The 22,554-nt window shown below is 44.6% G+C and overlaps 1 pseudogene across 1 annotated transcript; it reads left to right on the forward strand.

Moving 5' to 3' along the window:
* The first annotated feature begins 2,052 nt into the window (after positions 1-2,052).
* On the forward strand, positions 2,053-8,311 carry LOC144127558 (very long chain fatty acid elongase AAEL008004 pseudogene; annotated as a pseudogene). Its single transcript, XR_013313539.1, has 2 exons — positions 2,053-2,367; positions 7,151-8,311. The product of XR_013313539.1 is annotated as a very long chain fatty acid elongase AAEL008004 pseudogene (transcript).
* The last annotated feature ends 14,243 nt before the right edge of the window (positions 8,312-22,554 follow it).

Below are 22,554 nucleotides of genomic sequence, written 5' to 3' on the forward strand. Positions count from 1 at the left end.
CTCGCTACCAAATCGTAAACTGCTGTTTCTTTCCAAGGCTTTAGAACATTACTTTGGTTTTCAGCACATAAATTTTGGGCCCACCGTTCTCTTCTGCATGTTTGAGTCATTGATCATGCCTTGCAATTCATCCCCAGCAAGCCATATCGCTTGCTTGGGACATTAGATAAATCAAGGTATAAGGAAATCGTTAAAAATACATCCCTGCTGTTCACATTGACATTACGTTAGCTCTATTTTGAGTTCGTTCATACTCATGTTCAATACTGAAAAACAGTATACATTATCAGCTTCCTTAAAGCGCTGCAAACAAAATATATCAGCATATAACCGTTTATGCGTACCGCAGTAGTTGCTCTGTTTACTATGCGAACATGAGGAGCGTTCACTGAAAAGTCTGCGCAGATTCATCTTAGCTATAGATTATTTAACGCAGTCAATAGATCACTGAATACCAAAAATTACACGGTGCTTCTTTGATTGAACTCGCACCTTCTGTTCTCCCTTCCTCCTGCTCCCTTATGTTCTCTCCAACAATCTCTGCTCTTTCTGCTGTGCAGCGGTTACGGAGGAGCTGCTGCTCATTTCATGGCTTCGTTATTTTGGAATATCTTCCCAGAATTTACCGATAACTCTTCTCGCTATAACTGCTTTAAGTTTGGAATCGCTATGGATGTCAATAGATTTATATTCTCACATGAAGCAACTTGTTAAAAACCCATTTCTTGATTCTGTGGAATAACCTGTAGCCGAGAAGAAATACTTGAAGTTCAAAATAAAACTGAACTTTACAATCTGTTTTTGGGTTTGTTATCAAGCTGCATTTTTACGTAATGAAGTGAAGCCAACAACCACCACCTGCTGAGGGTTCACCCAGCGTTGAAACCGACGAGAATCCTGCACGTGGCCGCAGCTGTCTGAGTCCTACGCTACTTGGACGCAGGTACCGCATCATGGTTTTGTTCTGAACATCATGAACTGCTTTAGCTGTGGAGTCCTCTTCCAGCGAAAAGCCGTGGCCTGCACGCCACAGCGCGCATATCCGTGTGTGCGTAGTACGCGTGCGAATGCGTGCGAATGCGTGCGTGCGTATGCGTGTGTGCGCGCGTGCGCGCGTGCGCGCGTGCGCGCGTGTGCGTGTGCGTGCATGTGCGTGCGTGTGCGTGCGTGCGCGCGAATCCTCTACCCCAGGGTGCTTAGCGGATCGGGGCACGCGTGGCATCATTATAGTGTTGTTAATCATTTCGCGTACCAGTTAATTGGCTTTGATCGCTCTCGCACCCTGAGGGTATGCGACTCGAAATTTATTTTTCTAGGTCACTGGATCGATGCGTGAAACCACAAAGAAAAATACCACTTCGCTTCGGGTACGGCTGGGGAAAGACAGACGCAATAGTGCGTGAAAAACATGCTCTACAAGTTAAGTACCTGTACTTCACGAAACGTTACTTCGTACGAAGGAGTGATTAGACAGGGCCCGTTTTTCAAGTGCTTCTTTTTTTTCACATTTCATGCAATCTATTTATCCAGCCTTTACGTTTCGTTTCTTGCGTAGAGGCTAGTGTGGATTTCTCATCCAGGTGCTTGAGCGTTTGAGGAAGCTGAAGCAGTTGTATGTAGGTCAGCAAAGTTCATGAAAAGCCGACGAGTGACGCGCTCAAGTGTCCTTCGTCCCCCTCTCAAGCGACTCGCCTAGAATGTCCAGCGTCGTACGTACTACCTCGCCACCGCCCTCTGCACGCATTCTAGCTTCCAAGCGCGAAGGCAAGCTTATGACGACAGAAGACGCCCACAACTAAAAACAAATAACGTTAACAAGGGAAACGAAAGGATAAAAAGCTCCTAGCTGCGAGGAAACAAGAAAAACTGAATCGCCTCGCGTGGAGACAATGAAATTATACCCACTCCCCTTGCTGGTGGAATTAAGCCTGGGGTGCCCCTGCGCGATCTCCATTGTATGAGACAAACAAGCCTTTACTTTAGCGAAACAAAAGAAAAGAGAAAATAAGCAGCCAGCTGACGCAGGGTTTAATAATGGGTCAAACCACGTGCGTTTTCCTTTCATCTAGCCCATGCCAGAAGGCGTCGTTGAAGAGCGGTTCCCGTGCATTAGGCATGCACAAGAACAGCGTCTTGGGACGGCGACTAGCAGAAATCTTCACAGAAAGGCACTCTGGAAAGCGCGTGCTAATAGCGGTGACAAGTTACTGAATCGGAAAAACGCGGTCCCTATCCAGTGCAGCTCGTCGTACCGAAAGAGAACTCAACAACGTCAACAAGGCTACAAGAAGTACTGATCTCAGCTGACCGCTGCTGCTAGTTCCAGTCGCAGCCAGTCGCGATCCAGTAGAAGTTAAATATCCAAAGGTGAGCTAATGGGTTGATTATCTCTTGATATTTTCCCGTTATTGTTAAATTTGCTGACAAGCAAAGCTTTGTTGTCGATGAGGCTGTAGGGAAATATTGGCGGTGCATTTCTTGGTAGTAAAGGTTCGTATGCAATTTAAAAAAATTAGCGCATTAGCCGAAGGATGAGAAGACTTTAGGTGAGCTCCTCGTTCATAAAATATGAAGAAACAAGGTGTGAAAAGTAAAACAAAATAGCAATGCGGTGTGCCGGTAAAGCATCCTGAAGCTATCGACTGGGTAATTCTGTTCTTCTCTGAAAAAAAAAGAACCTAGAAGGACTATAACGCTCTGGTGGCTGCAGCTTGCGTCGACTCCTTAATGGTGCGAATAGATCGTGCATTTGGTCGTTACAGTATGAGGACCGCAATAAAATTGGTCTTTGCGCTCAGTGATGTTTTCTTCAGAACAAACAGGAGCCTGAAAATTATTCTGATTAAATGATTTTCAGCTGGGCACAGCATTTGGTACTGGAAGGAGCAGAAAAGAAGGTACTGAATACCTACCATCAGAAATATTCCTACCAAAGCTGGCGTTACCTTTCACCATCTTGAAATGGTGTCCAGAACAGCTAGAGTAATGAACGAATGCTAAAAAATGAGGGCGAATAATTACAACACTCGTACACAGTGCGAAAAAGTGGCGTAAAATGGCAGGTGCTGCCGCCGGTGGAATTTGGGAGATCCAGGCTGATCTCACAACCTGCTCGTAATGTTTCACTTGGTTCGGCACCACAGTTTCATACTGTTACGATAAGTGTAACATGCGACTGCACGGGGCAATAATATCATGCCTTAGGCATAAATAGTTTATCTCTCCTACCCACGTCCAGGTCATTTCAGAAATCATTCCCTAAAAGTAAGTGTTACTGCGGGCTATACTTTATTAAAAATAGCATTAATATCAAAATGCGTAACAGGAGAGATTATTAATTGTGGAGTGGAGATGCAAAGATTAAAGCAACCACCAATGGTATTATATTTAATAGCAGCTTTGGTTAAAGTAAAAAAAACCAGTAAACCAAGAGACCTTTTTACCTTACCGATTCTATTTTAACTACGATTTCTATTTTATCTTACCGATTTCTATTCCGCTCTTCGGTTTTTTTCTTTTTTGACGTCTGTGACTGGCTGAGCCGCTAATATCGCTGCGCCTGAGCCAATTATGAAGTGTGAACGTTGGCCGTGACGTCGACTGAACTGTAGATGCCGACTGCACAGCCGATGCCTAAGTTTATAGAATATATTAATAAGAAGGTGGATACTATTAAACCATCGGAAAAATAAAAGTATCGCCAGACGTAAGATTTAGGGCAGAGAAATAAATTCTACTCTACTTAGGTTTTCTTTAAGCAGAGCATTAGGAGCTATTAAGTTTCTCTAGCGAAATTGCGTACCCTTTGAGTTTTTGGGAGAGCTTGAGAACCACTTTCGTTAGCCGCTCCTCAAGCAGTTAATCCAAACAGTCAAATTTCAAATTTACGAATGCCAAGAGTGGCAAATGAAGAATGTTAAAAAGCTATTAAAGTGTTAAAAAAGGTGATTAAAAGCCTGTGTGAAGCAAGTATAAAATGTTATCGAAAGGCTTCAATAAGCGCTATCGCAAAAAGAGGCCAAGCGTGGAAACTATAGGAGGATTGGTAAGATACTGATAATGTTGTTCTTGGGTTTAATTGAACTGAAAAGCGTTATTTAGGGAAATACCTCTGGCTATTGGTACTGAAGTGTCACTGAAATTAGATTCCTTGGAGCTCGGACAGGGAAATTCGGTTAAGTGTCCTCTAGATTTTCATAGCCAGGCCCTGATAGAATGCTCTCTGCAGGGTGTTCTAACAATAGATCCGAATCAGTACAATGGCGGCATGCTGCCCGGGGGATTTTTGCTCGTATGTAGTTATTTTACGTGCATCTTTCTGTTGATTATTTTTCATCAACGAATGGTGCTTTTTAACCTTCTTAAACGCAGATGAAGTTTTTAAACGTTCAGATTGAGAGAGGCCGATTAGTTTTGAAGGCCAACCACGTAACTCCAATCGATTCAATATTTTAAAGCTTAGAATATCAGCTCATCGGTTCAAAAGGAGAAAGGAAAAGTGTCTTTATATTCTAGAAATAGGACTAGTCTCCAAAGACTTTCATTTCGACGTGGGTCAAAGAAGGAGGTGGACGTTGCGGCAGATACGAATCTTGATGTCCTAACATCAAAGCCCACTCAATAATGTGCCGCCCCAGCTTTAGCCCATATATCGATTATTACTCCGTCAAGCCTTTGATTTTGTGAACAAGGCCTCCGAATCAGGGTCGAAACGCCATTTTAAGAAAGATTGGTCAGCGCTTGAAAAATTTCCGCCATCAAGTCTACCTGCAAAATATTGTCCTCACTCAGCCTATGGGCACACGGAATTTTTGGCTATGAAAACGTACGACGCTGACCTCGACGGCGGCATAGCTCACAGTGGAGATAGTTCCTCGCACAGATTTCGTTGTACAGCTGGATACAGTTGCTTCATACGGGAACTGGGTTTAAACGCTGCTAGAACGTCACTGTTATCGCTCAACTTTAGATAATGCAAGCTGGAAGTAGGCAAAAAATCTTTCCGACCTACACAATCTTTAAATTCAGAGGAGCTCTTTAACATGCTTAGTGTGACGGAGCTAAAGTTTGAGTCTGAATAAAGCGGTTGTTCGAATTAGCTAGAGCTCGCTGTTTTATGCTGTGTCAGAAAACTAGGGGAATGCAATTAGGGTTAGCTCGATGGCCATAAGAACCATGCCATGCGATACAGGTGTCTCTTAGCCGTCTCCATGTGAAGCGCAAACTGGGCGCGCTCTAACGTATGCCATCTATGGTCTCGCGGTGCACGCGGGCTTTACCCTGGGCGCCCACGAGTGTTGTGCAGTCCTGCAGCCGTCGAAAGCTCCGCACCTCGGGATTGTGAATAATCTTCGCGACCATTTTTGAAGACTTTACGACATATATTTGAAAACCGCGTGACTCCTACATGCCCAATGGCAAGCTAAAAGGAACAAGGCCATTCTCAGCCCTCACTGATATCGAAAAAAAAAAAAATAAACGAGAAAGTGTATCCGTAGTGGCGACGTTTTCTACGCAGGCGGAAATCATACCTTCGCACTGGGGGAAAAAAAAAAACAAGAGACAAAAAACTTGGCTACTACAACCGCGCATTAAGCGACCTGTCTTTGAAACAGGAAAGTTGAACTCCTGTGAAAAAAAAAGGCATTCTCACGACGTATTCTAAAGTCACATTTTCGTTTTGCCGACGGCGAGGACAATCCAGATTTGTATTCAGGTGAAAGCGTCTGAGGACCGCAGTCACGGCTGAATTCCCGACGAGGGTAACACTCTGAATATATCACGACTGCTGCAAATTTACCGCAATCCTTCCCTAACAAAGTCACAATTTCCAGCGCAGGCACGACATCTTTTCTGAGTTTAACTGGAAACTAAGCTGCGACACTTGATTAGCCGGTGTTCAGCCGTGAGATGATTCCTCAGCTTGGTCTTCACTTCCTCATATAGAGCTGAACTTGCGAAATGAAAATATTTCGCGAAACAAATTACGCAGGAAGTCTCACCTGGCTATTTCAACAACCTAATAAAGACGTGTTTCACAGTCTTTTCGGATCAGGCGTATGATATTTTGCTGCCATTTTGGGTAGCAATAACTCTATAGTGAGGCTAACCTCACCGCTATGACTCTTATTTCAGAATTTCTACGAAAGGTTACATCGAAAGCTACAGCTAGGACGGCGCAGCATATCTGCCTGCCCATCACCGTTCCAGCACATTACCTAACACTGCACACCGCGGAATTCATTCTCCGCCTCTACCTCACATGCCATCTCCTTCAGACTTATAGGGATGAAATGAAAAGAGGGTGTCATACAGGCCGCACAATTTAGAAAGAAAGCGGTTATCTCTTGTCTCCCAAACCACAGCATACATATAGCGGCTGCACTTTTCGCTCTCTGTTTCTTGAAAATTCTGCGGGATTTTTTGGGTGTTTACTTAAGTACCTAATTTTCGGTTTTCTTCGGCGAATTTTATTTTCAACGAATGAATTACCATGGTTTTTTCGTTGAGGTGATCTGGTAGTCCTGCGCTGCCCCAAATCCCTTAGAGCTTTTTTTTTATTTGTCAATCTGCAATTCGGCTTACATGAGGTTAATACATAAATGATCATTCATTAATGTCAAAGCACTTATAGCTGTGCTTGCAGAGAGAAATTTGGCGCTAATAAAAGAGATAATAGTTTTAATGATGGAACTGCTGGAGAAAACGCAACTGGAAGTTGATTTCTTGAATGTAGATTGTCGTGTGATTTCTGGGTTCTTGCGCTGGGTTGAACGAGAGAGCACGGCACACAATGTCTGCGTGTTGATGGCAGTGAAGGATCTGCCGTTTAAAACTCACTTGTGGGTTTTTTAACTGGACATGCGGGCAACCACAATAGTAAAATATAGTTTTGTCCGGAGAGTGTTGAAGATTTGTTGTAAAGTTTTTTTTTTCATCGTACATATGATTTGCCGTTTAGTCACCAGTGCCCTGATGTGTAATCTGGGGTGTAGGCCTCGTCAGGAGGCATGCTTTGCCTTCCTCCTTTTGCCTCTCCATGGAGGCATACTGCAAATATGGCCGAATAAGCTTTTCAACTTTTGAACTTTGAAACAATATATGGGTTGGTGCAAAAAATATGAACTCCATTTTTTACCTTCTTTTACAGTTTGTTCCTGACCTGCTAAAAGAAAGGAAACATGACTGCGACTGCACTCAGCTTAAACCCGTTCACGCTGGCCAGCCAGATCCAGCAGATGGGAGACCCCAGAACACGAGACTATCCTTTAGTCATGAACCCCCTGTTTGTGTTTCCCCTCGTAATTTTTTACGTTTACTTCGTCAAGGTTCTGGGCCCACGCTGGATGAAAAACAGGGAACCCTTTCAGATCATAAACATCGTGCGCCTCTACAACCTGGCCATGGTTCTGCTCAACGCCCGATTCTGTTACATCGTTGTGTTCCAAGCCTACTACCCTCGCCGGCGGTATAGCCTCTGGTGCCAGGGTGTTACGGGCCAGATGGACGAAGAGCTTGCGTACTACTACCGCACGGGCTGGTGGTACGTCGCCGTACGGTACGCCGACTTCCTTGACACAGTGTTCTTTGTACTTCGCAAGAAGTTCAACCAGATCACGCACCTGCACGTCATTCATCACGTGATCGTCTCAGTGAACGCCTGGTTCTGGGTGCTGTTCGCTCCAGAGGGACAGCCGGCGCTCGGCTTGGCCATCAACGCTGGCGTCCACACGGTCATGTACACCTACTACCTGCTGGCCGCCTTGGGCCCCGGCGTGCAGAAGTACCTCTGGTGGAAGAAGTACCTCACACGCATCCAGATCATCCAGAACGTTGTGTTCATGAGCCACATGGCCATCCCGCTTTTCGTAGATTGCGGCTTTCCCCGGTACCTTATCTGGATCGCGAACGCCCAGACTTTTCTCGTCATGTGCCTCTTCATCAACTTCTACATCCACTCGTACATCAAGAGGCGAGGGACGCCAAAGCTTCCGTCGGAACACGCAGCGGCCAAGGAGAACTCTCACAGCGTAGCGAATGGCAAACAGGACTAGCACTCAGGCCTCGTTTAGGCGATGGACGGTGTGACTCTATTGTATGCGGCCAAAGTGGTGCAGGTTTGTGCTGTATTGACGTGCGAAAGACTGAGAGATGACACAAGCATAAATGAGCATTTGGAAAAAGCAATTGTGTTGTTAGTGCTGTCTTTATCCCCACGCCATTACTTCTGACGACAAAAGCGTAGTGTGACGTGAGCGCTCCCAATTTCACTGTGTGTACAAAGTTGTGTATCATAAAAGGCAACTAGAAAGTATGTTCCGAAACGTTGTTTTTTGGTACTGTTCACCATTCTTTACTGGAAGTACTATTCTTTGTGGGTCTTCGGCGACGTATGCGTGTTGCTTGTTTTCTTATCGACATGCCGCGTTTAGCAACAGATGAGGAGACGAAAATTACACAAAAGAAGCAATACGTGTTAGAGCAGCCTTTGAGCTGGATGCACTAAGCAAGTATGCGCTCTGCACAATAGAGAAAACTTAATCAATTTCTTAACGTCGCCACATAAAACATTTCGTTGTTTACCTGCCTAAAAACAAGCACAAATATAAAATCATGACTTGTTATTTTTTCGCAATACCCTTCACTTCCCTTTTTCACTAGACCGCTTGTCCCTTTCCTACCGCTGCACCTGCCCGCTCTTCAGGCCATCAGCTTTGTAGTTTAAGAACTAATCTTTTTTAGCTTTAAAAATAAGTAGTAACCTTGCAACAAAGTGCAGAATTTCGGTGCGGAACTGACGAGGGCATTTCAACTTTTCGTGATGAGCATGCCAAGCTCCCAGATGCGCTTAACCTCTTTCAAGCGACCTCAATGTCGTCATTATTTTTAGTTTCCAAATAATTAATTTCAGTGCTAGCAGTAGCAGTGAGCCTCAGGATAATGCCAAATTATCTAGTTTTACTCAGGACTACACCGCAGTAGCAACATGGACGAGACAATAAAACGACGCAAACACGAGCGCTGACGATGATGCTGAAGTCCCCGCAAATTCAGCCAAAAACGTCCACTGCTTTCCACCGAGAAGCATAATTTTATGCCAGCTTCTGGTTTGCTGATTGTTATGAGCCATCCGAGGCGCAGTAACGATGTTCGTGGTTTATGGCAGATATTTCCGATGTTCTTGCATCCTGTGGCCAAGATGTGTTAGAGGCCATCTCTCCGGGGACCCGCGGAAGTAGGTCTGCAGCCAGAGTGCCCAGGCTTGATGGGAATCATGGTCAGTGACGAAGTCTGATGATGAATCCGCGTCTCAAGTTTCGTGTCTCATAACAGCATATGGGTTCCTTTTTCACTGAGCAGTACAAGACATCTTCTTCACTTATTTGCGCAACACCTGAGGTCATAAGCCAGCGTAAACGGTTGTTCATATTCTCTTCTATCCAATTTATCGCAGCTGGCGTCGACTGGGTTATTGGTGATTCCAGCAGCCGCCGCAATCACACGTTGTTTACCTTTGCTACGACTGTAGGGATTTCCCAGTCAATCTTTAATGTTCTTGAGCATGCTCGGAAAAACATTTTTTCACATTATTATTTTTAACCTAAATTTGTTTCTCCTTGAACTGCCTTGAATAATTTACTTTTTCGCAAACGTAAGCTTTAGGCAATCAGCGCACGGTATCTTATAAGCGACTCCCACAAGAGCTTCAACCAGCTACTTGTCTTTCAAGGCCATGATTTCTTTCCGGAGCTTGCTGGTCAGGATGCGGACAAAGTTTATGTCGCATCTCGAAAGTACGCGCGATATTGTCACCTTTATTCCCTGGACGTAATGGGTGGCTGCAAATGCATACGCGTATCAATTTCGCAAATAAATCGACTGAAGTAGCCGTCGCAGGTTACTTCACGGTGTGTCGTTTTAAGGCGCTAGACTTTATTGGCTCACACTCGCAGTGACCGTCCGTCCGTTACATCGGCACCTAGGTCACGTGACCTAGTGATGTCAATCAATCGTTTTATTTTCATCACAAAATTATTAGGGCTCAGACAAAAAGTGGAAGCAACTTCCACTTCACGTGATCTTAAGGTCGCGTGATCTAATTTTTGGGTAAAAATTGCTCAAAAACGAGGTAACGTGGATGATGACGTCACATCAGACGAAAGGAGGTCGAAGCAGCGCGATCCGCCGCCAAGTAACAACTGCCGACGCACTGCGCATGCACACCGTGACGTCACCGCTTCCTCTGCCACGTTCGCGCCAGCTGCTCTTCTCCTCTGTCGTGAAATGAATTCAAGCGTGGCAAATTCAAATCAGTGCAATGAGTCGCAAACGGCTTTCGCCGTCCCGCAGTTAAAAGATATCTGCGTGCTTCCAAAGAATTTTTTTAGTTCGTTTTTCAGTGCATCGCCATTTCAGCACACGCGCACGGTGCATCTTATCAAGGACGACCCTACGGACGTATTGTCACCGACCGGATGATGAGAAATAAGCTTGGAGTAGCAAACCGTGCGTGTAGGCTTTCTGTAGAGTGAGAGGGCATAGGTTCTCTCTTTAGCCAGTACATCCAAGAAAGGCAGCACATGGTCCTTATCAGTTTCCATGGTGAATTGCATATGAGCATTTTTGGCGTTCAGGCTGTCCAAAGAGCATGGGACGTCCTGTTTCTTCACAATAAAGAAGCAGTCGTCCACGCACTGGTAAAAAAACATTTAGTGCTGTGCGGAAGTTGATCAGCACTCTTTCTTCCAAGGCTACCGTTCCCAGATTTCTCGTGATAAGCGATATCGGCGCTTATATGTCGATGTCAAGCCCCTGTTCATTAAGGCTGCCCCCATAAGAAAAATACGTGTCGATAAGGAAGAACCTGAGTAATTGGCTGAGTTAGTGTTCGTCAAGAGGCGTACGACCAGGAGGAACATTGCCTGCTTTTAAGGCTTCTTCAACACGTGTTTACTGCAAAATTCTCTAGGTACGTAATAAAGAGCAAACGGCGAACCTATAATTATGCTGCGCTAGCACTGACCCCCACGAGCCGGTTTCGCCACTCTCTGTCTGATAACATGGGTTGCTCGGGAAGTGTAATCCGGGTATCGCACGCCCCACCGGTGACAGCATCTGTTATCGCAGGGCAGTGGTGCAACGCTACATCAATGCAGCACTGTGCCAGGAGCGGTATGAGGACTCCCAGCTACCTATGGATGTAAAGTAGAGAGGATGATCAATCCCGAAAATATGGGCATTTACCCATGAACGCTATTGCGTCATGCCATTACTGCTGAAGTGTCCCTCCAGTTTTAGTGTCCTAGGCTTACAAAAATAGTCTATAGACAGTCTATACACTTCTGATAGACTCTATTGGCCTCCTATAGATATTTATTTTTGTCTATTCATAGTCTATAGACTGACTACAGGTAAAAGTCTACTAAAATTGTATGACCATAAATCTATAGGTTGTCTATAGACTGCCCACAGTATTTGTATTGCCCATAGACTGTTTTCTAGGGTTTGTTCATAGTGAGTCTATGGACATTGTAGACAAGAGTCTATGGACAGTTTATAGACTGCCTAAAGAAATTTTTGGTAAGGGTAGGACTAAAGCCACCATGCGTAGATTTCGCCAATCTTTGTCTCAAGCCTGCTTGACATTGAAAAAGGAGCTTTGAGCCGAAAGGGACGAGAAAAAAGGGATGCTAGCGCACCCTTTTTGTGTCTGGACCAATCATGCCAAATGGTCAGTCATTTTCTTCAGCACTCATCATTTGATTTTCATTCATTTTCGTCGTTTTTTACATTTATAACAGATCAGATCTAACTGGCGAATATAGCATATTCAGTTCTGCACAAAGGTTCATGTAAAGAAGGCGATATTTTCGTTTTCGTTTACTCAGAAGGTATCAAGTGGAACGGCCATGCAGTATCTCAACACACAACTAATGTGTGCATTACAGCACAATGTCCGCGATGTCAGCACTGGAGTGAAACTTCGTCATCAAAGACAAAGGCTTTCCATCGAAGGCTGTCCTAAAAAAAATAATAATAAATGCCTTTATTTTTCGAGAAAAAAAACTTTTACGATTTTAAGACAGGTCTGCCCAAGCCATAAAGGCTTGTAGGAGAGTACCCGGCAGTCGGTGAAAGACGAAGATATTGCAAAACAGGCGTGACAAAGCAAGCAAGCAAGAATAACTTTAATACCAAAAGTAAACAAGAACAAAGAAGCAGTTAAGTTACCGACACAAGAGTTTTTAAGAAATGCTTTAGTTGTGACAGCGAAGAAACTGAAAAGATAGAATCAGGCAGAGAATTAAAAAAAATTTGGTATACAATAATTACGCGTGAAGTGACCCTAATGAGTGTAGCAACAAGCTACCGTAAAACGAGGCTGATGTCGAAAAGAAGAAACAGGAATGAAAGGAACCAAAAATTCACTTTCCCAAAAATGATGGTTTTATGGTTTTATGGGGTTTTATGGCGCATAAGCAACTATGGCTATCGTGCGCCAAACACAAGGTTAGATGATGCTATGTCAAGTGTACAGAGGTTACATTATAATAGATTTAAAACACTGGCTTTCTTTAAAAACTTACAAACAAGTGAAAATTCGACGAGTGTTTGCTCGCCTAAAAGCAATGCGGGATGAAATGGAATGTGTTCATTGTAAAATACCGTAAAAACTTTTTTTCTAAGTTCTTCGAGATGCGAACAAGAAATTAAAATGTGATTTACTGTGAGCTCTTCACCACACATTTCACACACAGGTTTGTCTTTTTTTGTTAATAAGAAGTTATGGGTGATGTGTGTGTGACCTATGCGTAAACGACATAAAATTACTTCGATAAAACGCTCTTTATGGTGGCATGATTTCCATTCTTTTATAATGGGCTTTATGGTATGCAGCTTGTTGTGTCCATGTTCCCAAGAAGCTTGCCACTTGTCTCTTAGTCTGCTATGCACTAACTTCATGTAATCCCTAGGAGGCAAATTCACATGTTTTATTTCCATGGTTCTGGTTTGTGCAGCACACATGTCGGCTCTCTCATTGTCCTGAATGCCAACGTGACTGGGAACCCAGCACAATTTTATAACATGTTTTTGTGTTGTGACCTTTACTATATTATGTATGATGCTTCCAATCAGTGGCTCCGTGGCATTTTTTGAGTTTAATGCTGTAAGGACGCTCAGTGAATCTGTATAGATGATGCTGTTTTTGATGTTTTCATTTGTTATTTTCTGCACCGCAACACTAATAGCATAACACTCCGCGGTGAAAACTGTAGCACATGAGGGAAGTCGTACTGCATTTTCATTTTTTCCTTGCATTACTGCGCTTCCTACATGAGCATGAGTTTTTGACCCGTAAGTATAAAATGGAGTGTAATTTCTGTATTTTTCCTGTAGTGCTAGATATTCTTGTATTATCTGGTCGTGTGGTTTTCCCAAAAATGAGCACGAATAACTACATGATGAAAGAAAGCACCAAAAAAGGGAAGTTGTAGAAACGAAAATAAATTGCAGTCAGGTGAAACGTCCATGTTGTACGCCACGGATCGAAGAATGTTCCTTAGATACTCATTTAATTTCATTCGTCAGGATTTTGAGCAGTGGTAAAACACAGCGACTCCATATCTGAGGATATCGTAAATAAGGAAATGTACAATAAGCCTGCGAGTCTGAAAAGGTAATAAATATCGAATATTTTATAGCACATAAGATAAACCACGAAGCTTGTTACATACTAAGGTAAGATGACTGAAGATGCCAACTTTGCTTTGCCCGGTACTTGAGTGTCGCCGTGACAAGGCGGAAAACCTCTTGTTCCCAAACGGCCTCTTCTGTATTTTTTATCCAAAGTTGTTTAACAGGTAATCATGTCAGTAAATCAGAGGTCATAAAGGTTATCCGTATTCAATTTCATCTGCAAATTTTCCTATCTTTAACACTTGAACGTGTCTCCAAACATGCGATTAATAACAGCGGTGAGACAGCGTCGGCCTGCGTGACGCCTTTCTTGATTCATATTTTCTAACTTTTACTGTGAACGTCTAAGATCGCGCTTTTCATTAGCTACAGATTTTTTTCTAGCACCCTTGCATATGCATCGTTCGTGCCCTGATTACGCAATGCCTGCGTGACTGCTAAGGTTTCCATTGAAACAATTGCTTTTATAGGCGAAAAATGCTTTCACCTGCCGTTCTCGGAATACTAAGCAGTTCATCTCCTGGGAACTGTGGTACACTTGAAGTCGCACATGAGGGCGAATATAAATCCGAACGTGAAGCACAACTTTCGGAACATTCCGAAGCGTTTCTCCCGGATGGTGTACGCCACAGATAAACTTAATCATAAGTAGATACACGTGGGATTCGAACCAGCGGCGGCACTAATAAAAAAAAGCTTCGTTTTCCGATGCCTCAGATTACTCAGCCGTCTCCGCGGCCGCTCACGTTACGTGTTCTAATTGGTAGTCTCTCGCGCTGTGTTCGGAATGCTTTTTTCTTCAAGTTTCGTCCGTTCGTTGTTTTCAGTGAACGTTCACTGCGGCTGGAGAAGAGTGGTCGAGTGCCATTATAAAAATGGTCTATAGGCAGTTTGTAGATTTACTATAGACTCTATTGCCTTACTATAGATATTTATTTTGTCTATTCATAGTCTATAGACTGTCCATAGAAAAAAAGTCTGCGAAAAGTGTATGGCCATAAATCAAGAGATATTCTATAGACTGTCTATAGCATTTGTATTGCCTAGGGTTTCAATGGAATTTCTCTATAAAGAGTTTATAGACTTTATAGACAGAAGTCTGTGGTCAGTCTATAGACTGTATAAAACTTTTTGCAAGGGTAGCGAGCCAAACATCCACAGCAGGGATATACAGTGTAGGCGCTGCCCAGTACCACAAAGAGAGAGATACAATAATGGCTGGACGCGGCGAAGGAAACCGAGCGCGCCGTCAAGCTAAGAAAAGCGACCGACCTATGTCGGAAGATCCTGTAGTCGTGAAAGCAGCCAGCGGGACCTTTCGAGAACAGAAGCGGGCAAAGGAGAGGCTCTTTCAGGAGCCAAACAACTTGGCGAATAACGTGCACTGGCGCCTTCTATTAAGCGCCGCCGTAGATGCGCTACGCTTTTCCTACAATCCATTTCATACTTACATCTACTCTCAACGACATAGGGTCACAGGTCGCACCTTTGCTCAGCGACATTTTTCTTTCCAAAGTTGACACTGCTTTACAGCCTGGTTTGGAAGCCATCGGCGTAGTAGCGTTTCGCTACGTTGATGACTACTTGATTTTCTTAGGCAAGGATGACTCTGATAGGTTGGCACAAGATGTTCTAGGAATGTTCAAGGAGGGCGGTCAGGGCCTGTCTTTTACGTCTGAATTTCCTAAAGATAACCATTTGCAGTTTCTTGATTTAGACCTGTGCTTTGGGGACGATCACGTATGTTGGGGCTACAGCCCCAGGTCAGGGAAGCCTCTGCTTAGCTATCAGTCTGACCACTCGAGGTTGGTAAAGGATGGCTTGGCAGTCGCATGCATCAAGTCCGCTTTACGTAAGTCTTGCCATCACCGCGTTGAGTACTCATTCTCGCAGCAGGTTTCAAAGTTAATGGCAGCTGGGTTTCCAACTGCCCACCTTGCCCGCTTGTCTGAACGTGTTTTGACTCGCTTGAGAAAGAGCAACACGGGGCCGGAAGATGCTGACGTGGAGGTGCGGCGAAAAAAGGTGGCCGCCTTTCCCTACCTCCATGGTGTTTCACACCGACTCAAGAAACTTGCGGCGAAGTATGACGTTGGCGTTGTCTTCACAGCTAAAAACAAGATAGGAGGCTTGTGCGCCAGCGTAAAAAGGAGGCTTGATAAAACATCAAGTGATCGTTCCCGATGCACAGTGTCACATAAGACACGGCTCACCCCTTGCAGAAAGAATGTGGTGTATCGCGTTCCGCTGCCTTGTGGTCGATGCTACTACGGGCAGACGGGCAGATGTCTAAATGTGCGCCTGACGGAGCATTCTAACTCTCTGGGTGGGAAGGCGAACTCTAATCTGGCGTTGCACGTGCAATCTCGAGAATGCAAATCGGACGATTATCTGTCTCTTTGCACGCCTGACTTCAGCGACACTACTGTAGTTTATAGAAATGAAAAACAAATCTGTCGCGAGATAGTTGAAGCCTTCTACATTGCTAAGGCTAAGGACACGTGTGTGGCTAAGCCGTCGGTAAACCTTCACGCTAAGGAATTTGCCTTTTTAGATAACTTGTTAGTAAGACCCTGACATTGAAAAAATTTTTTGTGTGCCCTTTCACTGATACGGCTTATGTGCGCGCGCATCTCAGTGCGAGTCTTCGTTGTTTTCTTCCTTTCAATAAAACTTCAGTTGTTAGTCCAGCCTCGTCTTGTTTACTTCTTCCTTTGTGTCGCGTCTTCTGGCTGGTTTAAAATGAAGATGAATGGACAAGATAGAATAGAATATATATTTTAGAATTTTGTTTAATTGCGCTAGCACTTAGGCCCACACTTAGCTCTTCATGTAGTATGTCGGTCGCCAATCGTAATTTGCGTCTGGTCACATCAGAATATATGGTTTCTACGCAGTAAACAGCTGTTCGCCTCCTGCCACGGAGGGCAGTTTGTGATGACGTCACAAGTTGGCATGACGTAGGCGGCAGGTGAGCCACGTGCTCTTCCGGTCACAGCGCCGTCGATGGCGACTACGACAACGCTGCCAACACAGGATTGTCTGCTGAACGGCAGCCATGAGAGGTGTGCATGCATAGAATGAATGCAGTAAAAGTGTCGTTGATCTGCTCTGTTTGATACATGCCATACAAACACACACAATACGCATAATACACCAGATATTTCCGCGCATCTTTGTAGTTCTTTCACGCTTAAGGCGCCGGAAAGCGGCTTTATCATTTTGTTTGAGCACCGCCGCGGTGGCTCAGTGGTTAGGGCGCTCGACTACTGATCCGGAGTTCCCAGGTTCGAACCCGACCGCGGCGGCTGCATTTTTATGGAGGAAAAACGCTAAGGCGCCCGTGTGCTGTGCGATGTCAGTGCACGTTAAAGATCCCCAGGCGGTCGAAATTATTCCGGAGCCCTCCACTACGGCACCTATTCTTCCTTTCTTCTTTCACTCCCTCCTTTATCCCTTCCCTTACGGCGCGGTTCAGGTGTCCAAAGATATATGAGACAGATACTGCGCCATTTCCTTTCCCCAAAAACCAATTATTATTATTATTATTTTGTTTGAGACGCGAAATGCGGCCAGACTTATCTCGATTGATTGTGGGCGGGAACAAGGGCTTCCACGTTTGTCCGGATTGTTGTAGTTGCTTTTGGTTCCTTGTTTCATGGGCTCTTGCCGCCGCCGAGTCGTTCAGTCCACTGTGGGTGCAGGTTAGCCCAATAAACAGTTTTCCTTTATAAGATCTGTTCGCTGTCTTCCTATGGCCTTGACTGCCGTCACCACTACGTGGCAATATGTCACTTTAAACACATAACACTATCGCGAATAACGAAACATAACCACAATAAACACTGCAAAACAAAGATAAAGAATGCAGAACAATGGCCGCACAGTGCTAGCGCAAGTAACTCGCAGTTGGCCTAACTACGCCAATGAACCGCCATTTTTTTTATAATCTACGAAAGCAACATTAGCGACTGATTATTCTATGTCACCTGGTTGATGACGCACATATATCGTTTGTTGTCGAGTATATTTCCCGAAAAGCAAGCTGTCGTTCTAGTTGTGTGAACTCATGACAGAAGTCGAAGGTTTTTCTGAGTCTATTAGCCATTACCACCACACATACCTTTTTAACTGTAAGGTGCTGGTTTAACTGTATGGTGTTGGTTTACTTTAATCTGTCCGACCCGCTTGAAGTTATAAGGCACAGCGTTTACAAGGTCTAAGCAGCCGCAAACGTCTCTACCGCCTCTATCTCATAATATCCATGCAAATTTCGGCGCATTTTTTCAGTAACCTGGCTGCTTCATCTTCGAACCCACGGAAGCAATCATAAGCTATTTCTAATTCTTTTCTTTGGTTTACGCTTTCTGACCTTAAATCTATATTAACATATCTATAGTTGAAAAAATAAATTAGTTTAATAAATTATGCTTATTAAAATCGTGATTTAGTGCATGCGAGACATAACATACTCGCCCGACAGGGTAACCAAAAATAGAATGACAGTGAATACGTAAGCAACCTACCAGTTTTTCGACTAATATTGTACCCCTGGACTTGCATCCTATGACCAGCGACACCCTTCCTGGCGCAAACTGTGTGCAGGGCTGAAAGGTGCGAGTTGTTGGCTGGAAAAACCGGCCATACCACACTCGTACCAATGTTCTTCGTAGTCTTCTTTCTTGTGGCGGCTCGCCAGGTAACGGTGCGGATTCCATAGCAGAAGGCCTGTAAGAAAGAAGACCTAGATAAAATTCTTCATTCGCTTCTGTTGTTTTTATTTTTAAATCCTCTTAAGCACCTGAAAGCTTTTTCGACCAAGAAATGGCGGAATTGGGGCTGGATGCGGTATGACTGAAATCGCACGTTCAGGCAAAAGACACATATTCGACCTTCATACCTTCAAAGTGTCTTTGAGCAATATTTCTTCTGAAAAATTAGGCAATACACCGTAGACGCACAGGCATGACGCCCACCATCGTCACAAATATGGATACCGACACGATACCACGGCTTACTAGGCGCCTGGAGCTAGTTCGAAGATTCCTTTGGCTGTCTGTTGCGTACTTCTCGCCCACAGTGCATGCACGCGCGAAAGGTTTGTGTCGAAATTAATTCCTGTCCAGAAGATTGTGCCTTAGCCTCGATTTGCAATTACTGAGCCGCAGGTCTTTCCGATGGATTCTTTCCAAAATCTATTTCCACATGTTAGCCGCAATCGGCCCCTTGCCCCATTTTAAGAGGACTTTCTTCACTTTTTATAGCTGTCCTTCAAGCGACTTCAGACGTCTTTTAAGTGGTTTTCTAGAAAAGTTTCAAAACGAATCAAATAAAAACGCTCGGAGCTCTTTTTAATTCTGGAAGAAGCCTCTGCATGCAGCAGTCGACTTTCCGATTTAATTAGCTGCTGTAGATAGTTCGAGCTTGCAACAGTACTGCTGGTTCTTGACAAATTAAAAGCGAATGCTTGTACAGGCGTCCAATTGTTTAGCTACCTGGCACCAGCGCCGACTTATCTGCACGCTTATAGCATTAGGACCGAGGGAAATTGAGAAACGGTCAAGGAGAAGCGCACGCTCACAAAGCCCGTCAAGCTGGTCCCGTCGTCTGCTAGGCCAATCGTTCTTACGAACGCCACCCCATCATTGCGCACTTCTGACGAACTGGCAAAATTCTAAAGCGAATGGTTTTGATAGCATTTTTTGGGCCGCAGGTTAACACTACCGCCGTCAACAGGGCAATTAAGCATGCGATAATACAAAGCATGGACCATTCGTTTCTTACTTGCTCACGTCAACACTTCTAACTTAAGGGGCGGTAATTTCACACGCGCTGCTAACTTCCAAGAACACGGGCTGTGGAGCAGCTGCTGTATATATTCGACAAGGTAAGTTGTTGGGCGTGTTGGTGACGATATACCGTGACTGCGCTGAGTTGTGCCCCTGGGTGTTGCCTTCATTGTCCCTTTTGTCGCGCTGTAGTCATGGAATTTATATTCTAGCGTGGCCAATGTCGCCTCCGGCCTATTGGTGACGGCGCAGCTACAAAATAAGATTACATCTTTTCGTAGTGCATACTGTCGATGATAATTATTTCCGCGGACAAATAAAATGGGCATCTGCGAATAGTCTTTTATCCTAACCAAATCGAATACGAATAGGCTAGCTTTGTTACCGAATCGAATTTGAATCGATATTTGTGTGAATATTTGCTCTTTGTTGGAATATTCGTATGAAACAATATTCATGCGAAACCGCGAAGCGCTGCCGGCCGCACTGCAAGGCATGCAATTGAAGTTGTAGCTGACGGTCGAAATACTCATCATTGATGTTTACTAGAGGATCCCAACACGAAGTCAGTATATTAACATCATGAACTCCGTGTCATATACATCACAAAATTACTTCCTGACACTATTGACGACAACGTACAAACTAACGCCAAATCCCAGTTGATGAGAGGGCTGAGATGAGTTGGAGCCATGGCCTCCGGAAACGGGCATAAAGGAAGGACTTGATAATCCTGGTTGAACCCTTTCACGTCAGCCAATCTTGAAGGCCACATGTGCTTTAAGCATTAGGAATAACGTCACACGAACGGTGAGCGTCGCGGTGTTGAACTTTCCCTTCCGCACAGGATGATCGCGGCCATATGCTCTGCAACGTCGGAGTGCACTCCTGTTTGTGAAACAGAGGTAGAAAAAAACTACGGTGTGCCCTATTAGAACTTCGTTCCCATTATAATAACACTATACGAAGCATTGAGAGCGGATTCGAATTGTTTTTAACAATTATGGGCATTGACTGTTTGATTCGTTAGACGCATTGGATACTCGATTCACTGTTCTAAACTATTTTTAATATTCGTCCACCCCTGTAATGAAGAATTTGCGCCAAGTGGTAAAAAAACAAAAGATCCATGTTTGGGTTATCTCATCATTAGGCGTGCTTGACCTATTTACAAATTTCACTGCCTCTTTTGGTGTATGCAGTGTTAACTTTGGCGACCTAAAAATACGACCAAAACCATTCACGTTGAGTCTCACTGTTGAGCAGCGCTCGTAAGAACAAAATGCGCAGCCGGTGATGACCACAGCTCCACACGGCGTCAAAGGATGTTGATGTCCACGTTATTGCTTTGGTGCAAAAAGCGCGCGAAACATGACAGCTTTCCGCAGTTCTTGTCCCTACTCCTAAGTTCGCAAGTGCCCAGCATATGGCGCTTTGGTTTATCTTTTGCGTTTGACGCTGGTGTGAGTGCTGTTTGTTGTCTATAAAAGATACCAGTCCGAAGGGACCGGTGGTCGAAGTGGGCATATAGCCGTGTGGCGACACAGGTTTCGCCCGATACCACCCGTTAGCAGAGTAGCGAAATATGTACAGTAGGAGCTCCGCTACCGCTCACGAATTCGCAAGAGTAAGGAAGCCGTTTCCGCGAAATAAGTGCACGACGGCACCCCGGCTACGTGCGAGTTGGCCCTGAGGACTCTACGAGCAGGCTTTCTACTGAACTAATAATAATAATAATAATTGGTTTTTGGGGGAAAGGAAATGGCGCAGTATCTGTCTCATATATCGTTGGACACCTGAACCGCGCCGTAAGGGAAGGGATAAAGGAGGGAGTGAAAGAAGAAAGGAAGAATGAGGTCCCGTAGTGGAAGTCTCCGGAATAATTTCGACCACCTGGGGATCTTTAACGTGCACTGACATCGCACAGCACACGGGCGCCTTTTGCGTTTCGCCTCCATCGAAACGCTGCCGCCGCGGTCGTGTTCGAACCCGGGTACTCCGGCTCAGTAGTCGAGCACCCTAACCACTGAGCCACCGCGGCGGGTCCTACTGAACTGCAAGGATGATTTTTCGCAGTATAAATTAATCAGTCTACGAACTGTTCCAAAACACAGGGGTGCTGCGCAAAAACAGTGCTTCTGGTAGAATGTTTTATTGGGTCACTAAAATAGAGCGGTTTATTGCAGAGCTGCCCGGTTTCCCGCCAACCATTCCCTCTCATTTGTTTATAAACCATTCGGTCCGGTTAATCTAGCAGGGGTATGCCTAATAATTTCAAGTAGGAGATGGAGTCTTACTGAGGTGCTGTTTATTTTTTTACTACATTATCTGTTCCTCTTTACTATCCTTGCAATTTAAAGGCTGTTGCACCATGTCGTTTTGGTGTCTCACTGCTCCTCTCCCTTTTTACTAGTCATGGTACACAGGTTTGCAGTTCAGAGCAACGCCAGTTCACCCTAGCTGGCTTGTTGAGCTGTAAGTATAGTCCATTCCTCGCAATCTGCTAAAAAAGAAGCCGATATCTAAAAAGAGGGGTCATGTTAGCTATCGTTGTCTGCCCAATTCATTGGGCACAGCAAGCGGTCTGTGAATGTGGGGGATTACGAAGCCATAGTCGTAAGGAGGCGTGCGACCAATATCATTACGTCATTCCTTCTTTATGGTTATGATGGGCCTACACATTATCATAAGGAAAAAAAATAGAGGCATCTCCAGCGCCGAGGACACTGCGCGTACTGTCCCATTGGCACCCAGGAGGAACTTTTTGGGCAACAGAGACAGGACAGGGCTCCTCTGTAGTGAAAGGTCTCAATAGAGGAAAAGGCGGCACCAAGAGCTATTTGTCACTGCCAGCTCGCTTGCACGGACGCAAACAGACAAGCACCACAAGCTCGCGCTCATAGAGTAAATGTTGTCTGTTGTCCTCATGTCATAACGCCCCGTGGTTCAGCATTCGAGGAATTGCCTGGAGATTAGGCTCAGTTCAGGAAAGATGTGAGACAAAAGGAGAAATTGGCGTTTTGGTGTTTTTTTTCCCTCTACTGCTATTATGCCTGCACTATTACAT

The sequence above is a fragment of the Amblyomma americanum genome, chromosome 4 (assembly GCF_052857255.1).
Source record: "Amblyomma americanum isolate KBUSLIRL-KWMA chromosome 4, ASM5285725v1, whole genome shotgun sequence".
Classification (NCBI taxonomy): domain Eukaryota; kingdom Metazoa; phylum Arthropoda; class Arachnida; order Ixodida; family Ixodidae; genus Amblyomma; species Amblyomma americanum.